Consider the following 21,239-nt stretch of genomic DNA (forward strand, 5'->3'; position numbering starts at 1 on the left):
CCCCCAGGTCCTGCTGCCCACGACCCCCGTCGGGTCACTCTCTGGCCCTAAAATTCCCCGCCTGTAGAGTAGGATACTTGAACCAAAAGATGCCCACGATATCTTCCGCCTGAAGGTTCTCTGGTTCTGGGCTCGAGCCCCCGCCGCTCCGCCTACCGATCCTCCAGCACCCCCGGGGGCCGGGCCCCCCAGCTGCCCGCCGCAAGGGTCGCACTTCCTGGGCTGCCTGAGCTGATGGCCCGGAGCCCGGTTCCCTTCACCGAAACCCGTGTTCCCCCACCCCCACCCCCCACGACTCCGCAGCGAGGCGGGCCCCGGGTTGGCGACTGCAGGCTCGCTCCGCCCTGTGCCCCACTGCGCCCAGATGCCCGCCCGCAGGGGTCGTTCCGACGGCTGCGGTGGTGGGGAGAGGGTCGCGGCACCCCAGCGCCCAGAGGAGGGAACCTGTCCCCGGCGCGCCCCGGACCCGCCCTCTCCTTGCGGGGAGCTGCCGGCCAGAGGCGGGCCTTTGCCCGGGCCCGCAGCTCCGGCTGGCCAGGCAGACGCGGGATCTGACACCGCGTGGCCTGAGGGCTCCACCGAGAGGAAACCCTTTCCCAGGCTGCACTCCAGCTGCACCTCGGGGACCGTGTGCCCACCGGGCTTAGTTGGACACATCGCTTCGCGACGTCGCAGGAGCGCGGCCGTCTAAGAGGAGCCCTCTGCACATCACAGAAGAGGGATGATGGCTCTTGTCTTATGGATAAAAGAAGTTTGGTGCCCGGATTGCATTGGTGGCTGGTGTCCAGAGGAGTCAAGGTCGTGTGCTGATTCCGGCTCCCTGGCCCTCATGGTCCCCTGCTCTGGGCCCACAGCTTCCCTTGCCCTCGGCCAAGGGGCAGGGCGTGGTGGGGAAACTGCAGAACAGGTATTTATGCCCCAGGCTCCCTCTCCGCTGGGTCATCAAAGGCCGGTGGCTTCCTGTCCTGCAAGACACAGCTCCTGTTGGGAAGCCCTCCCACACAGCCTTGCTGTCACCAGGTTCTGGAATGGCTGTCCACCTGGCCTCTGCGGGCCTAGGGTGGCGAGACACCTCCCCTTTCCAGCGTCAAGGCACGTGCCCTCCCTGTGTTCTCCCCTCCAGCATCTTTTAAGTAGTTGCCACATTTCCCAGCAGGAGTGTGCCTTGTCTTCCTGCCAGGCCCCTGACTTTGGTACGCCAGGGCTGCATTACTTTCTCTCATCTGGTTCCCAACCACTTACCGGCTGTGTGACTTTGAATAAGTTCCACACCTCTCCTGAGCCTGAGCTCCTCTCCTACAGAAGCCTCCAGCCCCCTCTTCCTCCCTTAAGCTCTCAGGGCTGTGGAAATCCAAGGCCAGTCCTGCCTTCAACCTTCTGGGCCTGCGCTGCTGAGGTGCGGGAAGAGATCGTGCCTTAGGGATGATTTGTCCTGCTTCAACTTCCCCACCACAGCCTTCCACAGGCACATAAGGGCGCAACTCTCCTCAATGTCCCCAGGAGGCCCACTTCCCAGCTCCTGAGACAGCGTTTCTTACCTTTGATCCCTCCAGCATTTCTCAAAGCCTCTTTGAGGACGCAGATGCTGACTGGGATTGTCTACACCTTCCTACCACCAGACGTCCACGCACATTAGCACTCACCCAACTCCTCCCTACCCCTCCTTCTTCCCTCTCGTTGCAGTGGAAGAAGCTGCGGGCCAGCGTGACCCACACTGACCCCCAGTACTGCTCTGGACCTCAGCCCTTCTCCCCTCCCATCTCCTTGTCCCTGACACCAGTCTCTGCGGTGTGGACACGGATGTGCCAGCCAGACCCCGTTAGTGAAGGACACGTTGCCCCAGCTGCGGGAGTGCTGTCAGCACATGGCCTCCGGCTGTCAGCACCTCCAGACTGAGGGCCGGAAGTCACGCCCCTTTCCAGGAGGGCCCCATCCAATGACGGAGCAGGGAGAAAAGGTCTGGTCGTCCCAGCAGGCTCCCGGCATCTCTGAGGGCTTCCTGCCCAGTTGGCAGAGGACGTGGGGCCCGTGTCACAGCTGGGATCGGACCCTGCCCAAGCCTTCCCCCTCCTCTTCCTTCTACAGGTGTTGGTCCCAAGGGCATCGCCCAGGAACCCGACCTGACCTGTGTCCCTCCCTCTCTATGGTATGGTTCAAATCAGTATCCAAACACACTCCTATATATGTATATACACAGTGTATATATATATATTTGTTTGTTTTTTTGTTCCTTTTCAGAGCCAAACACACGTGCAGGTCCTACTTTCTCACCTCTTATTTCCTCTTTATAATGCCAGTTATTCTTTTCTAAAAATATTTATTTATTTATTTATTTATTTGTGTCAGGTCTTAGTTGTGGCATGTGAACTCTTAATTGTGGCATGCATGTGGGATCTAGTTCCCTGACCAGGGATGGAACCTGGGCCCCCTGCATTGGGAGCACAGAGTCTTACCCACTGGACCACCAGGGAAGTCCCATCTTTTTTTTTCTAAACAATGAACAGCTTATGCATACACTGAAAAATCTGTAAGAAATACAGAGTAGAGTATGACTCTCTAACCCAGATCCTCAAGTTTCTCTCTCCAAAGGCAACCACTGTTGCTAAACATTTTATGCAAATAGAAGTAAACGAGTATATATTACTGTGTCTTTTTTTTTTTCAAATGGGAGCATTAAGTAAATAGTAATGCCATGATATGGGTGATCATTCCATGTCAGTGTGTGTGTGTGTGTGTGTGTGTGTGTGTGTGAGTTTTTAAAAATGCTAACTATAGATAACTTCCATTTGAAAATGAAGGAATTATTGAAGTAATAAATGTCTCTTTATCCCTGGGAGTACGGTTTCCTAAAAGATTCTGCTAAAGTTAAGAAGAAAATAAAAAGAAAATAACTTTCTAAACTACATATCTTACTTCTAGACAGTATTTATTGACTCCTTGCTTTGAGAAATAACACACTTATATTTGCTTTCACCCTTTCTAAGTTAAAAAAAAAATAACTAGTGCATACTTTATTTCATGTTGCCAAGAAGAACAGACACCAGAGGGCTCACACACACTCCCCCTTTCCTCCTTCCCACCCCCACTCCCACCAAGTGAGGACATGGCAGCAGGTGGCCGTCTGCAAGGCAGGAAGAGAATCTTCACCAGCCACTGAATCGCCCGTCATCTTGATCTTGGACTTCCCGGCCTGTTCCAGAACTCTCACAGTTCCAGGATGGTGAGAAAACAATGTCTGTCGTTGAAGCCAACCAGTGTATAGGATTCTGTTACAGCAGCTTGAGCTGACGAAGACACCCTGCTTCCCCCGGAAGTCAAATCCAGTGGACATGCTTCTGTCTGAATTTTCCATGAGGTCTAAGCAGCATTAGATTCGGATGACAATTGGGTCTTCCTTGACACTGCTCACAAGCCACTAGTGTTTCCCCAATATGTGTATAAAATCCTCACCCTTTACCCCAGCTTACAAACCCCACCTGCTGCAGCTCTACTGACCTTCCCAGCTCATCTTGTTCTACACTCCAATGACCATGACAGCCCAGCCACACTGGCCTTTATCAACTTCTTAAATATCCCAAGTCCCCCCTCCCACACCCATCACATGCCCTTTGCACATGCTGATTCCTCTCCTTTTAATTGCTCTTTCCCTCCATTTTGCATGACTGGCTCTTTCTAATCCCTAGTTTTCAGTTTAAATATCACACCTTCAGAGCCCTTGTCTGATCATTTTATCAAAAGTAGGTCTTCTCTGAGCTCAGCTCCACTTTGTTTCCTCCCAGCGCTTTCAGTAATTTATAACTGTTGTCGTTATTTTGTTTGTTCATTCACTGTATCACTGTACACCCCACCGCCCTTGGCTAGGAACATACTTGCTTTGTTTATCACTGAACGAACACCTGGCATAGGGCCCTGGGTAGGCTTTCAATGCGTATTTGTTGAATAAATGAATTAGTCTGTAAGGACTGAATTAAAATGCATATAAGGTGTCTAATAACGTGCCTGACACATTGTACAAGTTTGGCGACGATTAAATTCCACCTCATTGAGACTGAGCTTATTTCTACAAAGGTGCTAGGTGTTATTGGTGAAAATTTCAGCAAATTCCCATTGTTTTTGGAAGAAAAAATAGATACACTTTATGGAACCCTTGGAGCAGTGGTTCTCAAAGTGTGGTCCTTGGACCAGCAGCAGTAGCATCACCTGGGAATTCGTTAGAAAAGAAACCCAAAACTCTGGAGGCGGGGCCCAGTAGTCTGTGTTGTAGCAAGACTCCCCAGGGTAGCTTCTGATGTGTGCCTGAGTTTGAGAACCACTGCCTTAGGGTATTTTTTTTTGTTTTGTTCTCTTTTTATTTTGAATTGTGGTAAAAATACATAACATAAGCTTTACATCTTAACTATTTCTTTTTTTTGTTTGTTTTTTTTCGTTTATTTTTGCGATACGTGGGCCTCTCACTGTTGTGGCCTCTCCCGTTGCGGAGCACAGGCTCTGGACACGCAGGCTCAGCGGCCATGGCGCACGGGCCCAGCCGCTCGGCGGCATGTGGGATCTTCCCGGACCGGGGCACGAACTTGTGTCACCTGCATCGGCAGGCGGACTCTCAACCACTGCGCCACCAGGGAAGCCCCACATCTTAACCATTTCTTAATGTACAGTTCAGTAGTGTTAGCTACACTGACACTGCTATGCAGCCAATCTCCTGAAATCGTTTCATCTTGCAAAACCAAAACTCTGCTTCATTAAATAATAACTCTCTCTTCCCCCTCCCCCGGCCCCTGGCAACCACCATTCTACTTTCTCTTTCTATGAATTTGACTACTGTAGGTACCTATTTAAGCAGAATCGTGCAGTATTTGACCTTTTGTGTCTGGCTTATTTAACTCAGATTGTGTCTTCAAGGGTCATCCATGTTGTACCATGTGTCAGAATTTCTTTCTTTTTTAAGGATGGATAATATTCCATTGTATAAACCACATTTTGTTCATCTGTTTATCCATCAATGGACAGTGGAGTTGCTTCCACCTTTGGGCTATTATGAATGATGCTGCTACGAGCAAGGGTGTACCCATACTTCCTCAAGACCCTCCTTTCAATTATTCTGGATATCTACCCAGAAGAGGAATTGCTGGATCCTACGGTAATTCTCTTGTTTCACTTTTTGAGGAACTGCCATACCGTTTTCCATGGCAGCTACTCCATTTTACCTTACTACCAGCAGAGCACAAGAGTTCCACTTTTTCCACACCCTCACTAACACTTGTTATTTTATTTTTTCTGATAGCGGCCATCCTAATGGGTGAGTTCACTGTGTTTTTTTCTTTTTAATTCACATTTCTCTAATAATTAGTGTGCTTTAGAGTACTTTTACACATTTCTAGGATAACCTTTTTGTAGTTTATAGGCCCTGTTTATAGGATGGCAGAGTACCTGCAGCAACACAGATGGGGAATTTTCAGTCATTTCAACGTTTACTATTAAATGTAGAACCCAAATCCAGATTCCTTATCAATGTCCTTAAAATCCTGACCTATCTGTATTTTTCAGCCATCAAAATACGACCTTTTTTTTTTTTTTGTCCCACTTCCACATCACAGCCGTAAAGGCTGACAAATATCCATCAGGTCTGTACTGAAGCCCACCTTCACAGACTGCTCCTTCCTTCAGGCAGAGAGAGACAGCATGGGACTTCCTTGGTGGCGCAGTGGTTGAGAGTCCGTCTGCCGATGCAGGAGATATGGGTTCGTGCCCCGGTCCGGGAAGATCCCACATGCCACGGAGAGGCTAGGCCCGTGAGCCATGGCCGCTGAGCCTGAGCGTCCGGAGCCTGTGCTCCGCAACGGGAGAGGCCACAGCAGTGAGAGGCCCGCATACTGCAAAAAAAAAAAAAAAAAGAGAGAGACAGCATGTCTAGAAAATGGTAGAAACTGCACCCAGGAGTGCAAATGTCCTATAGTCAATCGCTCAGGGGATTGAAAGCGCTTTTGAAGTAGCAGGTGGCAGCCTGAGAGCCTTTGAACCAGATCCTCCTTACTTATTGGCTAGAGAGGAATCCTGTTTTAATCGAAGAGAAAATCTTCAGAGGTACCTGGGGGCACCAGTGCTTCTTATAACTTATCTCCCAAAGGTCTGTGTACAGCTCTCAGGTATTTCAAGCCAGTCCCTCTTCAAGTGGCGGGAAGTAACTGAGTACAGTGTCGTGTGGACTCTAATGTCACATCCACTTCACTATGGACGCGTTCTCCTCTTCCATTTCTGACCCTTCTTTTCCACTTTTCACTTTCTCCCTCTGGAGATCACCTTCATAACCTATGCCTCATCTCCGATTCCCAACAGTCCACAAAGAGGCTGAAGTAACAGATAAGTGAGTTTCCCCGTTGTCATAAACGCCGCCGGCCATTTCCCTGGCTTTGCTAAGTGCATTACTGGAAAAACTGGCCTTAGGAGGAAGATGGGTTTCCTGTTGACTTCCATTAGCGCTTGATGAATTTCTTAACTTTGAGCCTTTGGGAAACCCGTTTGAAATAGGAACGCCTGGTACTTTTTGTGAAGTAAGAGTATGAGTATAAAATAGTGAGGCTGACTTCCATCGGCCACCCATGACAATTAGTTATGACATTGAAGGTGGGCTTTGTCTCCATAGCGGTCTGCCCACCTCTCAAAATTCCAGGGGCCAGTATCAGACTTTCAATCCCGTATCCATCTGAAAGGTGCAACCGCACAAAGGTGAATCTACCTAAAAAATGAGGTTGGTCTGTAAAACCCAGAGCTCCCTGTTACTTGGTTTCCCTAAGACTGTGTCCCGAGGAGGTTACCAGTATGTTGAAAGTAACACACTGTTCTGGAGTAAAAGCTCTTTGTGGAAATTGTTTGACCATCAGTTCAATGAGTGTTTAAACTGCAGGCTCTGCTCTGCCCGCCTTGATTAACTGCGCTCACCAACACCGATTTCTACCTGTCACTCTTCCACTCGAAGACTTTCCGTGGTTCTTGGTTGTGGGCACCTGTGGTTCTCAACTCTGATTTCATCTGGACAAGGCTGTCTGGTTCTGTCACCTGCCATCCTAGGGCTCTTTGAAAAGTTACTAATGTCTCTGTGCCTCAGTTTCCGTCTGTAAAATGGGTTGGTAATGCTGTCAGGGCTGAGAGCAATGCCAGACCCGTGCTGGCATTCAAGGGATGCTAGCTCTCCTCATCACACGTAAATAAATGACTGTCACAGCCCTCTGCCTTGCCCCAGTGCTCTCCTCTGTTCCGTAGCTCATGATGGCCCGTGATTCTCAGATGAGGAAGTGGAGAGGGGGCACCTTCGGGACCTCTGGGGCTGAAAACACACTCAGATGTTCTGATCTAACTCACTAGAGGGGCACTCTCCCGCCCTCCACCCCCACGGGCATTCGCTCATGAGAATCACGTGAACGCCTCCTGTTCAGATACCCATCCTGAAACTTGGCAGACGGTTTAGACCAAGCCTGGCCAGGTTAGAAATGACTGAGAGGCTGAGTGAACGGGAAAGCAGCAGATGCCACTCTGGGCTAGTGGGTCGCTGTTGCCAGATCTCCCGATTTTTCCCAGCAAAGCTAGAAAACTGGATCTTTATGTGAAATTGCCTGCATTTTATATGTGAGGAGATTTTAAAAGTTACATGTTTGAAATAAAATTTAAGAACAGCCTTGGGGGTCATTAATATCTGAGCCAAACACAGGTAGATCAGACGGAGGAAATCCAACTGCCAACCTCTGACCTTTACAAACCCCTGTTCCTTCCAGAGAGCTCCTGAGAGCAAGAGGACTTCTGACTCTTGTTTACAGACGCGAGCACTGATTTTCAGCAAAGCGAAGGTTATCTAAACCGCAGCAAAAGGGGCCAGACAGAGCTTGATCCCCACTGCCTCCTCCCCACCACGCAAGAGCCTCCCAATCCAGCCGCCTTTGGGGAGACGCCCAGACCGCTTGTGCACGGTTCACGTTCCCCTATTTGTACACATCACCATCCATACACCAACTATCCCACTTCGTGTAAACCCTCCTCCAGCCCTGCCCTGGCGCCAGGCACCGTCCCAGACTGATAGTCGGTGGCCAACAAATTGTTGGTGCTCGAAGTAATTAAAGTAATTAAGCACGTTGGGTTACTGCATTAGAGTAATAGCTTACTTAATGGCCACTTAAATACTCTGTAATGTCAGTCTGTGGTCTGCTTTGGAGCCCCTAGATTATAAAGTAAGTGAGTTTCTGGATTTTTCACTAGATCAAAGCCTTAGCTGATTCATCTATTCATTCATTTATTTGTCCTTTCTTGAGTTACCCCTGTGGCTAGGCCCTGTGCTAGTAACAGAAATGCAGTCCATGCCTTCATACAGCTCACAATCTCCAGGACCATCTTGTTAGCTTTAACTGTAGATATTATAAAGGTATCTATTCATTATAAAAGTGAAAAGGACAGATTAGTTTAAAACATGGATACACAGGGGGAATTCGGTTGGAAACGGAGACAGCTGTACACAAGGAATCTCTTCCCCCTCCCCAGGCCTCCTATCTGGTGGCTCAGAAACAAATAGTTATTTCCTAAAGCAACCGAGGAAGCCTGAATGATTCCTGAACAGAGTTGGCACCAGAGGAGCAAAGATCCAGAAGAGACCTTGGTGAGACTTTGCCCCATCCAGGAAGGAATTATTGACCTTTGAAGGCAGCTTTTCATGACCTTTCATCTGTCTTTGGCCTCAAGGACTCCTGAGTATAAACACAGGTATTACCTAAGTAATGATTCAAGCAATTAGATCTCATTGGGTAATTCCAGAGAAAGTTTGTTTTGGTGAATTCAGGCTTGCCCTACAAGAAATAATAAAGGGACTCTTTCAGGCTGAAATGAGAGGATGCTGGAGAGCCACTTAAAGCTGGATAAACAAATAAAGATCTTTGATAAAAGTAAATACATGGGCAAATATAAAAGCCAGTATTATTGTTATTTTTATTTTCTACATGTTTTAAAAGACAAATGCATAAAAATCAACGTAATATGATGTTGGACACACAGTGTATAAAGATGTAGTTTGTAACAACAACAACATTGAAGAGGTGGGTAAGGAATTGTATAAAAGCAGAGTATGTGCTACTGAAGTTAAGTTGATAGCAATTAAAATTAGATTGTTATAACTTTAAGATTTTAAATGTATCATAGTAACCATGAAGAAAAAATCTATAAATATACACAAAAGGAAGTGAGAAGGAAATCAAAGTGTGTCACTACGAAAAAATCAACTAAATATAAAAGAAGGTAGCAATGGAGGAAATGAGGGACCAAAAAATCTATAAGACATACAGAACACAAATAGCAAAATGGCAGATGTCCTTCCTTATAAGTAATTACATTAAATGTAAATGGATTAGACCTTCAAAAAGCAGATATTGGCAGAGTGGATAAAGAAAACATTATCCAACTATGTGTTGTCCAGAAGAGCCTCACTTTAGATCTAAAGACACAAATGGGTTGACAGTGAAAGAATGAAGATATTCTATGCAAATAGTTAAACCAAAAGAGATAGTGATATACTATCACCAGACAAAATAGACTTTAAATTTAAAAATTGTTATAAGAGACAAAGGAGGACATTATATATTGATAAAAGGGTCAATTCATCAAGATGATATAACAATTAAAATTATATGTGCATTGAACGACACCCTCCCCCCAAAATTTATAAAGCAAATATCGACAGAAGTAAAGAGAGTTATATAGTGATAGTTGGAGACTTAAATACCCCACTTTCAATAATGGATAGAATCATCAGACAGATGATCAATAAATATGGAAACAGAGGATTTGAAAAACATTATAAACCAACTGGACTTAATAGACATACAGAATACCCTACCCAACAGCAGCAGAATACACATTTTTCTCAAGAGCATGTGGAACATTCTTAGGATAGACTGTATGTTAGGTCACAAAACAAATCTTTATAAATTTTAAAAGACTGAAATCATGCAAAGTATCTTTTCTGGACAAAATGGAATGAAACTAGAAATCAACGGTAGACGTAAAATAGGAAATTTCACAAATAGAAATTAAACAGCACATTCTCAAACAACAAATGGGTCAAAGATTAAATCATAAGGGAAACTTAAAAATACCTTGAAACAAATGAAAAAAAAAACCCAAAATGTACAGGATGCAGTAAAATTATCCCTTATTAATACTGATACAAAAATCCTCAATAAAATAATAGCAAGTGAATTTAGCAGTATATTAAAAGGATTATACACCATGACCAAGCAGCATTTATTCCTGAAATGCAAGGGTGGTTCAAAATATGAAAATTAATCAGTGTAACACATTCCATTAATATAATGAAGGAAAACTAAAAATAGAACTACCATACGACCCAGTAATCCCACTGCTGGGCATATACTCTGAGAAAACCATAATTCAAAAAGAGTCATGTACCACAATGTTCACTGCAGCTCTATTTACAATAGCCAGGACATGGAAGCAACCTAAGTGTCCATCGACAGATGAATGGATAAAGAAGATGTGGCACATATATATAATGGAATATTACTCAGCCATAAAAAGAAACGAAATTGAGTTATTTCTAGTGAGGTGGATGGACCTAGAGTCTGTCATACAGAGTGAAGTAAGTCAGAAAGAGAAAAACAAATACCATATGCTGACACATATATATGGAATCCCCCCCGCAAAAAAAATTGGTCATGAAGAACCTAGGGGCAGGATGGGAATAAAGACGCAGACCTACTAGAGAATGGATTTGAGGATATGGGGAGGGGGAAGGGTAAGCTGGGACAAAGTGAGAGAGTGGCATGGACATATATACACCACCAAATGTAAAATAGATAGCAGTGGGAAGCAGCCGCATAGCACAGGGAGATCAGGTCGGTGGTTTGTGACCACCTAGAGGGGTGGGATAGGGAGGGTGGGAGGGAGGGAGATGCAAGAGGGAAGAGATGTGGGGATATATGTATATGTATAGCTGATTTACTTTGTTATATAGCAGAAACTAACACACCATTGTAAAGCAATTATACTCCAATAAAGATGTTAAATATATATATTTATATATTAATTATTAATCATTAATTAATAATTATATATATAATGAAGGAAAAATTTTAAATTTATTTTATTTTTTTTCTTTTTGTGGTACGCGGGCCTCTCACTGTTGTGGCCTCTCCCGTTGCGGAGCACAGGCTCCGGACGCGCAGGCTCAGCGGCCATGGCTCACGGGCCCAGCCGCTCCGCGGCATGTGGGATCTTCCTGGACTGGGGCACGAACCCACGTCCCCTGCATTGGCAGGCGGACTCTCAACCATTGCGCCACCAGGGAAGCCCGGAAAAATTTTAAAAAAACACTCATGATCATCGCAATTGATGCAGAAAAAACATTTGACAGAATTCCACACACTTTCATGATAAAAAGCACACAATAAACTAAGAATAGAAAGGAGCTTCTTTAACATGATAGAGGCTATATACATAAAGCCCACAGCTAACATCATAACCCTAGCCCCTTCGAAGGGAACTCAGGGCACAGCTGTACAGAGTCGCAGCTTGATTCCTCTGGAAGACAAGGCTTGAGGCGAGCAGCAACATGCTAACAATCTCCTGGAGAGGCACAAGCCCACGGGGTGCGGACCAGTGGCCACGGGAAATGAGGCCAGGGAAGGAGAGAGGAGAGGCTGTACTTTGTGGGCGACTCGGAGAAGAGCTTGGAAGAGGTAGGCAGGCTAGCTCATTAGCCTTCTTTATTTTTATTTTATTTTATCTTTTTTTTTTTTCCACTAGCCTTCTTCAGAAGAGTGGAAGGAGGTCCACAGGATGGGACGGGGGTTTATCTACCACTGGAGGGGGTTTCCTCCTTCTCTTGTCCCCCATTGGTCAAGGTCCATCCGTTGGGAGTTATTTCCTCAGGATTCCCAGACTGCATCACCTGGCCCTTTGTTGGCTGCAGCAAGCAGCTCCCACACCCTGCAGCATGCTGTGTTTTTCAGATTTGGAAGTTGGAGAGGTGCAGGGGTCTGAATGGCGGTCTCCCAAAAGGTATGTCCATCCGGAACTTGTGAATGCAACTCTATTTGAATAAAGGGTCTCTACAGATGTAATTAAGGTAAGGATTCTGAGCTGAGATCATCTTGGATCAGGGCGGGCCCTAAATCCAATGACAAGTGTCCTTAGAAGAGGATGACATGGAAGAGAGGCCAGTGAAGACAGAGGCAGAGCCTGGAGTTTTGCTGCCACGAGCCGAGGGATCCCCAGAAGCTGAAGGAGGCCAGGGGCCCATCCTCCACCGGAGGCTCGGGAGCCAGCCAGGCCTGCCCACGCTGGGACCTCCAAGACTGCGAGAGGATAAACTTCGCTGCTTTAAGCCACCAAGTCTGTGGTCATTTGTTACAGCAGCTCTAGGAAACACATACCAACGAATACACCGATGGGGCTGTCCACAAAAAGACCGGGAAAGGAAGAGGGCAGATGCGGAGATTCGAGGTGAGCAACCGTGTGTCCCATCCAGCGCCTGCTGCAGACCCGTGTGGAGGGAACAGGGGACCTAGGGACGCAGGCCTGCTGGCAGGTGGAGGTGGGGTGTGAGGCTGGAGCTCAAGTCGGTGGGGAGGCTGAGGGCTGTCAGATCAAAGGGAGTCACCAGTTCATTAAAAATGGATGCTGTTGTCCAGGAGGATGACGGCAGGGGATGTGAAGAGAAAAAGAGGGATAAACACAGGGTTGAGATGGTCTCGGGAGGGATCTGAGCTCTCGTGGGGAGGGGCTGTGGGCAGGGATTATCTGGCAAGTATTGAACAGATGAATGGCTGGAGTTTTAGGTGCTGATAATGACATTGAAAAATGTCCCCCAAAGATATCAGGCCGTACTCCCCAGAGACTGTGACTATTACATAGCAAAAGATGTGACTAAATTAAGGATGTTGAGATGGGTGGGCTAACCTGGATTATCTGGGTGGGATCTGGCTAAGGATGTATACATGTCCTTCTAGGAGAGAGGGCGGGGCTGGGGGAGATGTCACACACACACACACACGCACACACACACACACACACACACACACACACACACACACGGGACAGGGCTGCGTGAGAAAGGAGGCCGAGACTGGAGTGTGATGGTCATGAAGCCATAAACCAACGAACACCAGCAGCCACAAGAAGCTGGAGGAAGCAAGGAAGGATTCTCCCCTAGAAGCTTCGGAGGGAGGTTACTCCTGTTGACACCCTGATTTCAGCCCTTGATACCAACCGGCTTCAGACTTCAGACCTTTAGAACCACGAGAGAACACATCTCTGTTGTTTTTAAGGCCCCCAGCATGTGGCAATTCGTTACAGCAGCCCTAGGAAGCTAATACAAATGGGGAGGAAGTCAGGGCTGATTTGGCCCTGAGTCATAGCTCCTGCAGGAAGGAGGGACCGGGAGAACTCAGGGGCACGTGTAGAGGAAAGGAAAGTGGAACGGACGACGATTCAACTCCATACACAAGTTCTGTAGCAGATGCTGTCTGACACCGTGAACCATACACGCTCACCCTTGAAAAACAAGAACAGAAGTACGATGTCTTGAACGCCCAGTACAGATTTTAGGAGGAAGCAGGGTGAGTAGAAGACCAGGGTCCCCTATAGGAGGCACTGTTGGGTGAAGATGAACTCAGGCGTCGAAACAGAAACAGAAAGGACCTGCGAGGAGGGGGGCGGTGGGAAAACAGAGCCAGACCCCCTGCAGGGCAAACCGCACGCCCCGCCTGTACCCCACACGCGGAAGCATCACCGTTCTGTTTCCAATCTTGCTCTACTTCAGAGCCGCGGGCTGTGTCTGCTCGGGGCCAGAACAGCTGGCAATTCAGGAAAATCATTCGTCAGACAGTTCAGTGCGGCAGCACAGTACAGAGCAAAGCACGTGAATTACTTACTCCAGTCCCATCCCGAGCCTCCCTCACCAACTTCTGAAATGGCAGGAATTGTACCGCATTACAGATGGAAACTCGTAGAGATGGGAACAGAGCCCTGCCCAGGGTCAGAGCCGAATTCAAACTCGGATCTGTCTGCCTCCTAAATGCATGATTTCTCCATCGGTGTGTGGGGGGAACGGGTATATATGCTCTTTGAAATTTCTGAAGCAGTTGGCCTGAGATAAGACATGTGTCAGCGTGACTAAGGCACTTGAAAAGAGCGAGGGAAAATCTGTTGAGAGCCACCTCCCCATATTAGAGACCAGGGGGATCCATGGACCCTCTGAAATGGTTTGCAAAATTGTACAGGCATGTGTCCATTTGCTAGGTGGCAAGGGCCTCAACTCCTACACCTTAAAATACGTTAATCTTGGGCTTCCCTGGTGGCGCAGTGGTTGAGAGTCCGCCTGCCGATGCAGGGGACACGGGTTCATGCCCCGGTCCGGGAGGATCCCACATGCCGCGGAGCAGCTGGGCCCGTGAGCCATGGCCGCTGGGCCTGCGCTTCCGGAGCCTGTGCTCCGCAGCGGGAGAGGCCACAACAGTGAGAGGCCCGCGTACCGCAAAAAAAAAAACCAAACCAAACCAAAACAAAACAAAAAACGTTAATCTTGCTGCTCTAGACATAGGGCACCATGCCAGGCTCTATGAGTAACCATCAGTCTTTCTAAATCTAATGCTAGTTGGCTGCCCATAATCCACAGACAAAGACAGTGCTTTGGGAAGAGGCTATAAAACTGACATATAAATATGTTTTACTTCTCAGCCCAGGCAACATCTGTCTGGGTAGTTCTGGTCACATGTATGTATGATATAAAGATATAAAAGGTGCCCCCCAAAAGGAAACCCAGAAGTTACCAAGTCGTTCACGACTACATAAAGACTCTATCAAAATTCTTTAAAGCCTTGTGTCTACATGCCCTACTCATCTCCCTGAGACTTTCTAAACTGCTAGGAGCCCTTCTCAGTGAGGTGACAAAGGTTAATTAACAGGGCGGCCCCCTCTACATCAGAGAAGCATAGACAAGGAAGGGAGAGAAAGCTTGAGTCAGCGTGGGCAGAGATTTCATCCTTACACATTTGTTCTGACAAAACCCATCTGGATGAGCCTGGGTTCTCCAGAGGAACAGAAACAAGAGGACTGAGGGATCGGCTGGTTGATAGGAATTGGCTCCTGCAGTTATGGAGACAAAGTCCCAAGACCTGCAGTCGGCAAGCTGTTGACCCAAGAGAGCCGATGACACGGTCCAGTCTGAGTCTGGGAGCTGTGACCGGTGTCGTCCAAAAAGAGAAAAAGATTTCTGTCCGTGTCTGCTGAGACTGTTCACGTCCCTGCAGCTTAAGAACACCTTGTTGGCACTTCAAGGTGGGCAAGAGGCCCTGGGTCCATCCTGCTTCCTTCAACTCTCCTGGAAATGGAGCCAACCTTCCAGCCGCATCCATCTGGGAATCAGGAATTATAATCACTGAAGGGACCATATCATATCTCAAGTAATTAGGTGGGAAAATCCTAGTGGCCACCCTATAAATCTAGATCACAGGCGATAGTTGAATACACCAGATGGTGGGCACTGGTCTGTGCTCAAGTGGCTCAGCTCTAACCTGTGGTGTTTGCAGGAAGATGTCCATCCATCTGTGTTCACTGTCCTTTTGTCCATATGGGCACCAGGGTCAGGGCTCCTGGAGCACATTCCTTGGGGCTCCCAATGGTACCCCTGTGTAAAAGAGAAGCTGGGGGAAGACAAAGTGGATGCAAGAGTAAGTAAAGGGACGGGGCTGTGGGACAGGCCCGGGGGTGGCCCAGGGTGGTGAGAGCAGCCTGAGACCCAGGGAGCCCCGGGCTGGCTTGGGACCCTCCGCAGAGGGGGCTGGCCACCTGGCCTCCTGCTGTGCCCAACAGCCAAGGTATTTTCAGTTTTTCGATGCTGGGGGCTGCGGGTCTACCCCTGGTCACGTTTGTCTCCAAGTGAAGTGGGCTCAGGAAGCAAATGCACCACCGTCCCAAGCAAGAGCCTGAAGGGGGTGGCCCTCCGCCTCTCCTGCCGCAGCCAGCCCAGAACTCAGCCGTAACACCCTCCTACTTCTCCCGAGACCCAGCTGATCACAGATCAGAACTGGCTAATCCTTTCCTCCCCAGCCGGCCCAGCCTCGTTGTGTCAGAGCTGCTGCCGGAACGCCGGATGCATGAGTACAGACGTTAGCGCCTTTGATCTCCGAGCACGACGACATAGACTTATCAGATGTTTGCCTCTTTCTGTCTCTTCGAAAGGCTGATTTATAGGACACAGCCTTAGCCTCCCTTCCTTTCTTGAAATATGAAGTGTTCGTGAATACCCAGGGTAATATTTAACATCCTGCCAAGGAGGCTTTCGCACTAACAAATGCACTACATCCCCGCCAAATGGACCACATCTGTTTGGGCTCCTCTTTTTGGACTAAACAAATTAGCATTAAAATGCTTCGCGGAGAATGCCAAGTGTCCCTTTCTAGATGAGGGGGCAGGGACAATTCCGGGGGAGCCCGGCTCGCGGCTGATGCTTTCCTGTCCTGTGTGTCTGGGCAGGAGCCGGGTGGTTGGCGGGGAGCCAGGGAGCACAGGGACCCCAGTGCCCACAGAAGCTTAGGGTTGGGGCTACTGGAAAACGGACCTGCCTGGCTCATCCCCGGCTTTTTGATCCAAAGTTTAGGGTCCCTAAACGATTCTTGAGAAAATGGAAGTGTCTTCCAAGAAGCACTTTACTTGGAGAAGAAAGCAGCTGACTTTAAAGGTGCTGAGGCAAATGCTCTTGACAGGAACTGACTTAGCTCTGAGGGTGGCCCTGCCGCCCTGAAGAGGGCGCCGGCCTGGGAAGTTCCGGGGGTGCGGCTGACTTGGTGTATAGAGCAGGTAGTAAAACGCCCTGGGTTTTCACCTTGTTAATGGTCTTGTAATAAGTGGACCTTCACCCGGGTCTCTATATAAAGGAGGTCCTTCCTTACGATGAGTCGGGGACAACAGGTGTCAGGCGGTCAGGACAGGCTTGCATCGTGGTGATGGGCGGTGGCATCTGAGGGTCCGCATAGCCGCTGGGCACTGCCTTCGCTGGGACCCCTTTCCCGGGGCCTCTCCTGGGGCCCACTTCCTCACGGCCCTGACCCCAAGGCCTCTCCGAGGACCAAACTATGGGGTGGCCAGAAAGCTCATTCGGGGCTTGCCAGAAAATGTGACGAAACCCCCGAACGAACTTTCTGGCCAAGCCAGTACAGTGTGATTCCCCTTTGTCCACCCTCGTCTCACCGAGTTCCTCAAACCTTCACGGTGGGAGGGGACGGCTGCATCCTGCATGTGGGCTGATCGATGTGAACCAGGCTGAGTGGGTCAGGAATCAGCACAAACCCTACATCAGGCCAAACAGGGCCAGCATCTCAATGTCCACTTTCTTTTTCTTTAGGTTTGAACAAGCAGCTGGCTCCAGTCACTCAGTGGCCCACTGAGGAGGCAACCACAGTTACCGGGGGCTTTTGTTTTCTTCTCGAGATATCCCAGGCGGGAAGACAGGGGGGTCTGTTTTCTTCACTTCTGCACCCCAGCACCTCACCCGAGGTAAGTAGTAAACAAGTATTTGTGAATAAAGGAATGAATACTTGTTTAAGGGGTGTCTGCTTCTTAAGGGGAGACAGCCTGCCAAGAGTGGTGACAGCAAGTGGAGAGACATTCTGCCGCCTGGATCGAGCTGTGCCTGGTCTCACCTGGCTGCAAGGTGCTAGCCTTTCTCCAGCCAGTGACGTTATAGATGGTTTTCTGGAGCTGACGGGTGACGATGCTTTGCCCCCAGAGTTGGTTTCTTATTTTGAAACACACTGCATTGGAGGGGAAAGAGGCCGAGGGCCTCGAAGGTACAGAGCTGGACCCCCATTTCCTGTAGGACGTCGGAACGTCGGTCAGAGGACACGTGACAATGTGTCCAGGGCACCAAGTGGGGAGGGGCTTTCACGGCGCGAGACAGCTCGGGTGCAAGCTGGGCCCCCACCGTCTGGAAACGGATACCTCTCTTAATGAAGGAAGAGATTTTAGCAAAACATAAAAAGCGTGATGCCAAACGAGGAGATGAACCACCAAGCAAAAAAAAAAAAAAAAAAAAAAAAAAGTTAATACTATGAATGAAGGATTTGGAAGACAAGCGCTGAGGTCCAACCCACAAAATAAAAGAAGTTATTGGCACAGTACTGCTATGAATCTATACACCTTTTCATTTTTTAAAATCTTTAAAATTTTTATTTATTTATTTAAAAAATTTTTGGCCATTCTGCACAGCTTGCGGGATCTTAGTCCTCCCCCAGGGATTGAACACAGGCCCCTCGGCAGTAAGAGCCTGGAGTCCCAACCACTGGCGCCAGGGAATTCCCTACACACCTTTTAAATGTATTCAGATATTTTGATTTTGCAATAGTCTTTCTAATTTTGTTATTCGTTTCTCATGTACCATCATGACCTTTTTAACGTCCCTCTTTTATTTTTTGTTATTTTATCGTTTCAGCAGAGTTGCCTCCCGGCCAATTAGTTTGGTGGCCAAAGTACCTAGAACCGGAGGACTTTGGGGAAGAAGCTGGAATGCACCTTCCACTCCCTCCCTGAGAACTCTCCAGAGACTAAGCTCCTGGGGGTCGTGGCCGAAGCTGGGTTCGTCCCTTTGTCCCACACCAGGCCCGGCTCACGGCACGTGGACGGTCACTTGCTCAGTGGATGACAGAGAGGCAGGTGCCTCTCCCCTCACTGATGCTTTGTTTGGTTTGTGTTTATCTGTTTGTTGAGGGTGGGAAGGGTGGAGGGCAGTGTTTGTGTTAGCCCAGCTAATGCTCCCGGGATTGTTCGTCTTGTCACCTGGCCCCTCTTCAGGTGTTCGGGGTAGGGTTACTCAGCCAAGCACCCTGCTCTGCCTTCTCCAAAGTTTCCTCTGCTCCCCTCCCCTCCCCCCTCCTGCTCATCCCCAGCTCTGTTCTGGGCTTTGCTTTAGAGAGAGGAGCTGTCGGGTAGGATCTGTCTGCTGAGGACAGCTGAGGCTTTTACCAAGACCCTGGCACTCCATCTTCACCCCTGGCCTGGCCGACCTGCCGTCTTGCACTTGGGGTCCTCCCTCTCTTGGCTTCCACTTCCTAGGTAGCCCCCCAGCTTATGCGCCAGGTCGGGGTCCCATTCCTTTAAGCTGACCTGGATGCATAGGCTGGCTCTCACCCGCCGGAGGTGGGTGACGATTAAGGAAGAAGATGGAGCTAGACACTAGATTCTCTGCTAACGTATTTGCAAAAGCAAAAAGAGAGAGCAAGGAAAATCGTGGCCAAGAAGCCGACCTGACTAAGAACTCCTTGCTGCTACGTCATTGAGCCAAGACAGCCCTGAAGACACAGGAAAGAGCGCAAATGTACCACACTTTGGAAAACAAAGACTGAGTAACATCAGGAAGGCTGATAGTAACCATCTTGGCTCGACTCTGGCTGTTTTCTTCACAAGACAGGTCGAGAGCTGCGTCTGCCCTGGATTCAGTCACATGGGGCGTGTGCCCTACTCACCCCCCCCCCAACCCCGTGCTGGTCCCAGTGGAGCCGAGACAAGTGTTCCTCCAGCCCCAGCACCTGCCCTAAAGCCACCCATTCATTCCTTTGCTCACTGACGGAGCACCCGCCTCGTGGTCACTCCCAAGTCCCTTCTATTCTGGGTGCCCGTGGATCCAGCAATGAGAAGCAGATGCTTCTGCCTTACTGGGCTTAGGATCTGATGGTGGGGCAGGGAGATGGTGCATGGACAGGTGAGCAACACCTGCAGGCTGCACACTGACAGGTGCCCCGGGAGACACAGCAGGAATGGTTGGGGGGATAGTCTGAAGTCAGAGAAGGGAGATTCCAGAAACAAGAGAAGCTGTGGGTGCTGGTCTGGAAGCGGGGGAGGGCCCTCTGGTCGGTGCAGCCCTGGACTGTCCTGCGGGTGGGGTGGGAACGGGGACTGTCCCAGCAGTGGGATAAGGATGGTTTACAAGCCATTTTCTCTCACGAATCCGCCTGTTATGAACAGCTTTCCGAATCAGTTCCTTCTTGATCCCGGGCTAACAGACCCTGTCCTTCTGACCACAGGGGCCTCTCGTAGCCCAGATGGGGTTATTCACTCAAAAAGCACTTACTGAGGGGCTTCCCTGGTGGCACAGTGGTTAAGCATCTGCCTGCCAATGCAGGAGACATGGGTTCGAGCCCTGGTCCGGGAAGATCCCACATGCCACGGAGCAACTAAGCCCGCGAGCCACAACTACTGAGCCCATGTGCCACAACTACTGAAGCCTGCACACCTAGAGCCCGTGCTCCACAACAAGAGAAGCCACCACAATGAGAAGCCTGTGCACTGCAGCGAAGAGTAGCCCCCTCTAGCCCCAACTAGAGAAAGACTGCGTGCAGCAGTGAAGACCCAATGCAGCCAAAAATAAAAAAAATAATAATAATTTCAAAAAAGCACTTACTGAGCACCTACTCTGGGCCAAGCATTGCTCTAGACACCTGGGAAAAAGTGCCGTGGAGCAGCAGTCAAGTCGATTGCTGGACCCTGTTTGTTTTCCACTTGCTTTTTATTTAGTTGCCTGTCAGTTGACACCACTGATCTTACAAGACGGATGGAGAAAACGTGCCCCGGACACGAAGAGCTTTGTGGATGATCGCTAGCTGGCCAATGATTCCAGAGAAAAAGCAAGGCAACATCCCAACCCAGTTCTTCTTTAAGTCAAAATCTCTTGGGCTGTGAGCATGTCATTAGAAAGGTCAAGAGGGCATTTCCCGAAACCCTTTCTCCCCTGAGTCCCTCCTGCCGTCAGTTACAAGTGTCCTGCTGTAACAGGAGTGTGCTGGGAAAGGGGGGTGGGTGGGTGGAGGTCAGAGGACGGAGACCCTGACTCCAACCGAACTCAGAGAAGTGAGACCCCCATCACACCTGAGTCAGCAAGCAGCAAAAGCTTTGCTCTGGTCCCAGCATTGCCATGGGGCAGAGGAGTGCTGAGTCCTAGCTATTTTCTTATCAAAGCAAAAGGAGTGAGGATGGACCGAGAAAAAATAAACGGTCAGAGGGAAATTCAACTCTGTACATCCGCAGAGCAAAGCAGTTTCCGACAGCCTTGTTTTTTCCCTCTAGCATCAGGGCGTGGGGCACTCAAAGTGTATTTAAAGTGCAATAAAGGTGTTTTGACTGGGCAAGACAGACCCTATTTTTATGTTTGAAAACACAAACCAATCCTGGGAAGAGGCAACGATCAGCATCCCCCT

Source organism: Hyperoodon ampullatus (genome assembly GCF_949752795.1).
Source record: "Hyperoodon ampullatus genome assembly, chromosome: 19".
Classification (NCBI taxonomy): Eukaryota; Metazoa; Chordata; class Mammalia; order Artiodactyla; family Ziphiidae; genus Hyperoodon; species Hyperoodon ampullatus.